Genomic DNA, 6721 nt, shown 5'->3' with positions numbered 1-6721 from the left:
AATAGGGAGGGGTTGAACGGAGGCTCAGGAGAGTCAGAGAAATGAACCACAAGAAACTGGGAGAGGGGCTGATCTTTCCGTCTCCTGTGAAGGCAGCCGTGACATCCTCCACTAGAAGGATGAGTACCTGGGGCTGGAAGGAGTTGCAAAACTTGCTCAAAGCCACCAGCCTTGTTCCTGACAACCTGATACCCTCATAGACCCACCATCGTTCCCCTGCCCAGAGCCCCAGCATTGAGTGGGTTGAGGCGGGATGTGAGGCAGTGTTTGCAACAGCTCAAGGCTGCAGTCCAGGTTGACCCTGCCTCCCCTTAAGCTGCCTTCCCCGGGAAAACAAACACAAGGCTGCCACCAGAACTGTTTGTTCCAGCCAAGCCCCAAAGATAGGGCCCCTGCTCCCACTCTCTGTAGGAAGATAGGAGCCTCACTCCCATAGCGCCGGTTAGCATCGGACCAAGTTCCTTCTCCTGGCTTTTTGTAATGTTTCACTTTGTCCCATCCATCCTAACACACACACACACACACACACACACACACTCACAGGACGCCTGGCCAGGGTTCTCTGCACATGACCATCATTTTTTGTAGGGGAAACTGGGATTCATTTCGGATCATCCACTCTTTCCTCCCTCCTAAGACAGTGTTCCTCATATTCTGCTACCTCAGATGAGGTGGGGCTCAGGCTTTGGTCAAGCTGTATTGCTTCAGCCTTGTAATTTCAAGACCTTGAGCAAGTTACTTTACACCTCCAAACCCTGGTTTCTTCATCTGCAAAGTGGGAAGAATAAAATAATCTACTTTGCAGAGTTGCTGAGAGATTGTTTTACTTTTGTTTCATTTTTGTTTTGTTTTGCTTTTTTGAGATGGAGTCTCACTCTGTTGCCCAGGCTGGAGTGCAATGACGCAATTTCAGCTCACTGCAAGCTCCGCCTCCTGGGTTCAAGTGATTCTCCTGCCTCAGCCTCCCGAGTAGCTGGGATTACCACCAGGCTGGGTTAATTTTTGTATTTTAGTAGAGACGGTGTTTCACCATGTTGGACAGGCTGAACTCGTGACCTCAGGTGATCCGCCCACCTCAGCCTCCCAAAGTGCTGGGATTATAGACTTGAGCCACAAAGCCTGGCCAAGATTGTTTTATGTCAACAGTGAAACGGTATCTGATACAGAGTAGGTGTTAAACAAATAATTGCTATTGTTATTTTGTTGTTATCTGGTCCTCACCTCTATCCTCAAAAATATCTCCAGCTGACTCAGTTATTCCTCTTTTATAAATCACTACCAAAAGCAATACATATCAAAACACCACTCTGTATCCCATAAATATGTACAATTATTATGTGTCAATTGAAAATAAAAGGGAAAAAAACCAATACAAACAAATAAAAAACGCCCAGGTATGTTTCAGCATCTCCCATCTCCTTGCGGCACTAACTCCTTGCCACACTTCACCTGCCTGAGAGCTGAGTAAGCTTCTGGAGCTTTGGAGGAAGTCTTGGGTTAGAAATGAGAGATGTTACTGGCATCTGAGAGGGGGAAGCTGTGAGCGGGGACAGGAGAGACTGCTCAGCTGCAGCTCAAGTCCAGAGTGGTTCAAGGGGCATGGCCAGGGGACAGAAAGCATCCACTCCCTTGCCTCCTGTACTAGTGCAGGAACTATGAAATAGGCATTCAAATATGCAGCTGGCAGGAATGTCATTTGTGCAACCATTTCAGAAGATTGGTTGGTAGGCCGGGCATAGTGGCTCAGGCCTGTAACATCAGCACTTTGGGAGGCTCAGGTGGGAGGACTGCTTGAGCCCAGGAGTTAGAGAACAACCTGGGCAACATAGGGAGACCCCATACGTATTTTTTTTTAAAAAACAAAAACAACAACAACAAAAACAACGTTAGTTGGCAGCATGTATTGAGAGATACTAAAATGTAGATTTTTGCTGTGGTTGTTGTTTTGAGACAGTCTTACTCTGTTGTCCAGGGTAGAGTGCAGTGGCACGATCTCAGCTCATTGCAGCCTCTGCCTCCTGGGTTTAAGTGATTCTCATGTCTAAGCTTCCCAAGTACCTGGGATTACAGGCATTTACCACCACACCGGGCTAATTTTTGTATTCTTAGTAGAGACGGAGTTTCACCATGTTGGCCATGCTGGTCTCGAACTCCTGACCTCAGGTGATCCACCCACCTCGACCTCCCAAAGTGCTGGGATCAGAGGCGTGAGCCACCATACCCAGCCTAGATGTTCTTTGATGCTAAAGTTCTGTTAACAGAAATGTATCCTAGGAAGATAATAGAATACATGAGGAAAAAACCCCCAGAGATGCAGATTGTGTTTTTTTACATAAAGAGGTTCATGTTATGCTATTTAGAATAAAACAATTTGAAAGTAAATCTAATGCCCCAGATTAATGAGTAGTGGCACCAAGTGTGACACCTCTGATTTAGTGAGGATTAGATTCAGTCTTGAGTAATAGAACACTCAAAATCAGAGCAACATTATGAAATACAAACTTCCCACACACTCCAGAGACAGGCTATCCAAGGCTAGTGTCGTGCCTTATCAAAGACTCAGGAGACTTCTATCCAGTTCTGCTGTCCGCAGTGAATGACACCATGCTCCAATATGGCAGCTTGAGTCTTGCCATTATGTCTGCATTCGAGCTGTCATGAGGTGGAAGAAGCAAAAAAGAGTACCACTCTCCCTTTATGAAATCGCACCTAACGCTTCGCCTTACTTTCCGTCTTCCCATTGGCTGGACATTAGCCACATAGGTACACGTAGCTGTAAGAGAGGCCAGGAAAGAAGATAAGACAATAAAGAAACATCTTTCTTTTTCTTGTCTTTTTTTTTTTTTTTTTTGAGACAGGTTCTCGCTTTGTCGCCTAGGCTGGAATGAGGTGACACAATCATGACTCACTGCAGCCTCCACCTCCTGGGCTCAAGTGATCCTGCCACCTTAGCCTCCCAAAGTGCTAGGATTACAGGCATGAGCCACCACGCCCAATCTAGACAGTTGACTTCTGACCCAGAGCCCCAAGGGGTCAGGGCTTCGGAGCCTTACAGCGTTGGGGTTTCAGTCCATTTTTGTACCACAAATATGTCTACAATGATTTTGAGTGTGACTCTGTCTTTCATTTTCTAAAAGAGGGGGTGGTTTTAAATTTTCCCTTTTAGAGGTGGAGGTTGCAGTGAGCTGAGATCACACCACTGCGCTCCAGCCTGGGCGACAGAGTCAGACTCCATCTCAAAATAAATAAATAAATAATTAAAAAAATAAATTTTCCCTTTTAATGTTTTGCCCGTTTAATGCTGTTTCTGGGACCACAGGGCCTCAAAGCATGGATGTGAAACTAAGCTGACTAGAAGCCTTCCCCACTTCCCTTGCCTGCATTTTACAGATGGTAAAACAGATTCAGAGAGGCAAGAAGGCTTGGCTGCGGGGCTGCACAAACCCGGTCATAAAATGACTCACAGGACTATTGACACCTAGACTTTAAAACTTTCCAGCGATTTTCCTCCCATCTGAGATAAGGGAATCCTACACCAATTCAGCATTTTCTCTCTCTCTCTCTTTTTTTCTTTTTTTTTTTCAATTAGGCTGGGAGGCTCCCTGGGGGAGGTTATGGGCAAAGATGAAGATTTAAGAAAATGAAGATGGAATCTGCGTGCGCTGGGGCTGGGAAGACTGAGGGGTAGGAATCTGTGTGGAGGGGCAGGAAGGTATGCGAATCAACACACACATGCACACAGGCACACACACACCTATATGCACATACATGAGCACTTACACGTGCCCTCATGCCAGTTCCCACTCGGCTTGTTTGTATCAGACCCAAGGAGGCAGGATAGGAGTCAGCAGTCATGTCTTCTAGATCAAGGTCTGACAGCACCTACTGTGGCGTCATAAGGATTAATTTTGTTTTAATTTAATTTCTTTTTTTTAAGATAGGATCTTGCTCTGTTGCCCAGGCTGGAGTGCAGTGGCACAATCTCAGCTCACTGCAACCTCTGCCTCCCGGGTTCAAGCGATTCTCCTTACAGGCACTTGCCACCATGCCTGGCTGAGTTTTGTATTTTTAGTAGAGACGGGGTTTCACCATGTTGGCCAGGCTGGTCTCAAATGCCTACCTCCTGATCCACCTACCTTGGCCTCCCAGAGTGCTAGGATTACAGGCGTGAGCCACTGTGCCCAGCTGTCAAAAGGATTAATTAGGATATTGCCTGTAAGTGCCTGGCCCAGGAGAGGTGTAATGTGTATGTCTTCCTCCCCAGTCCTCATTGTGGCTGCTTGGTCAGCGTGCTTGCCTGTCTGGTCTCTCTTTGAGGCTCCTCTGAGCAGGACTGGCCAGCATCCATGGGCCACTCCCTTCCTGAATGTACTGGGACCCAGTCTGCAATGAAGTCATTGTTTGAAGCATCTGCTCTTTGTTTGGCAAATCTTCCCATGGGGGCTGGAAGCCCACAGCTCCCCTCCGCCGGGCCTAGATGGAGGCAGGGTCCACAGTCTTGCCTTGGCATCCTTGTGATTTATGCCCATGTGGATCTGGCCAGGCGGAGGGATAAGGGTCATAGGATCTCGGCTATTCCAAAGACCAAGGCGAGTCGCTTTCTATCTGCTCAGTCGTAAGGAAGGCGAGTCACTGGGGATCGCCGCACATAGACAAGACGAGGGAATGTTTCTCCCACAACAAAGGAAAGAAGGGGAGGCACTTGAGAGAAAATCAGAGCAATAAGATGTCAAGGAAACACAGACTCAGAGCCAAGAGGCGCCACCAAGCGCTCCTGTCCCAGAGCTCAGCCAGAACCGGAGCAAGGCCGGGCCACGTGGAGATGGTTCCTGCAAAGCCACAGAGGGGCTAAGACCAGGATGTGGAAAGGGAACAGGAGTTAGATGAGGTGGAAGCAGCTGGAGCTTAGCAAGTACTTCACTGAGAGCCGGATGTTTCTGCTTATTTTATACTTTTGTGTTATTTGTTATTTTAGCGTCCACGTCCTGCTGAAAGTGCTTAGTTTTATAATGTGCTCTCGTAGTAGGTTCTGCATAACTGGTCTTGGTGGTGTGAACCGTGGCTCTTCTGGGATACCCTGGGTGCTTTTAAACAACAGCTGCCGAAGAAGCCCCACTCCAGACCAACCAAATCAGTCTCTGAGGACTGGGGGAGGGTGGTGGTTCTCAGAGTTGGACCCGGGGACCAGCAGTGTCAGCATCACCAGGGCACTTGTTAAAGTGCACACTCTCAGGCCCCACCCTGACAACAGAAGCCAAAGCTGTTAGGGTGGGGTCCAGAGATCTGTGTTTTAACAAGGCCATCAGGAGCAGGGCGTCAGATGTCCAGGAAAGTGTGAGAACCAGTGGGAGATTTTAACTTGTGTCCAGTGCTGAAAACCACTGGGTTTGTTTAGTATTGAGTTTGGGGACTCTTTCTTCCCTGTTGAGGGACAGAGTTCAGAATGAGGAAAGCTGGTCTCTCTCTACTCCCTGTAGGGGAAGGGGGATAATGACTTTACCATTCTTTGAACATCTTCTACATACATAAGTGAGAATAAGAAAAACAGAATGCCACAATGAATGTCCCCGACCACTGTTCTATCTCCAACACCAGTAACAAAAGAGATTCACCCCACCCCTGCGCAGGGCAGCCTTGCTAACTCTCCTGAAATGCTAAGAGGTCCAGGACCTGCAAACACAAAGCCTTTTTCTTAGCTTTTGGCACCTCCTTCACAACCCTGATCCTGGAGGAATTAATCGCTCATTTAGAGTAGTGGAGTTGTTGTGGGAAGTGGGTGGAGTGGAAACTTCTAGGAATCACAACATCTTTCATTCAGTTCTCTCTCTTGTTTTCAACCTGATGCTCCGGTCAGCCCTTCCAACGCGCCCGTCAGCCACCATCACTCGGCTTTGTCTCGGGTCATGAGGCATCCGCAAGCAAAGGGGCTGCAGCATCCCTCCAGGCCAGACCAACAGGAGGATGGACTCTAGCTGCAGTTCCATGACCCTTCTGCCCTCCTGGTCTGGGAGGAGGGGCGTGTGTGTGTGTGTGCGTGTGTGCATGTGTGTGTGTGCAAACAACTATAAGGTGCCCCAAATCCTGTTCTCCCGTATCTGGAAAATCTGTGACCTACATAAAGCCAGCTCCTGCCTACTGAGGAACAACAGGAAAGGATAGAAACCAAGGGCAGGTGGTTGCTTCCGGAGGCTGCTGCTGGCTTCAATGGGCATGGCTGTGTCTGGCCCATCATCTTGATATCTGAACACACGGGTCTCAGCTCGCCTGCCAGATGCGCCCCGGTTCCCACTTGGTTATTCACCATCCTCCTCTTTCCTGCCTTTCTCTTCGCCTCTGTGGATCTTTGCTGGCAACCCCACGGGGTTTCTCCTTGGCTTCTTCTAAGTCTGCTGGGCAAAGGAAGATGTCTTGGATTTATTAAAATCAGCCCCGTATTGGGGCCAGATGTTCCACAGCAAGCGAGGTGGTCAGGACTGAAGTCAAGAAGCGAAGTGAGGAAACAAAGAGGCTCCAGTGATGAACGATGATCTCTCCTCAGCCCTTACTGAAAAATCTCCTTTCTGTCCTATCTTGCTCTCGGTACGAGCTCTGCTCTTCCTCTCCTCCCAAATCAAACACTTGGTGATGCATTTCTGCAAACTTCCACGTCTCGCTCTGGGGCCAGGAGACTGGTGTTTGCTAGGCTGTTTCTTCCAAGCCCTCTCTGCAGGAAAGGGCACGG

This window comes from Trachypithecus francoisi, unplaced genomic scaffold (genome assembly GCF_009764315.1).
Source record: "Trachypithecus francoisi isolate TF-2019V2 unplaced genomic scaffold, Tfra_2.0 Lachesis_group9, whole genome shotgun sequence".
Lineage (NCBI taxonomy): Eukaryota > Metazoa > Chordata > Mammalia > Primates > Cercopithecidae > Trachypithecus > Trachypithecus francoisi.
The sequence above is the reverse complement of the archived record's forward strand: the minus strand, read 5'-3'. Positions refer to the sequence as shown.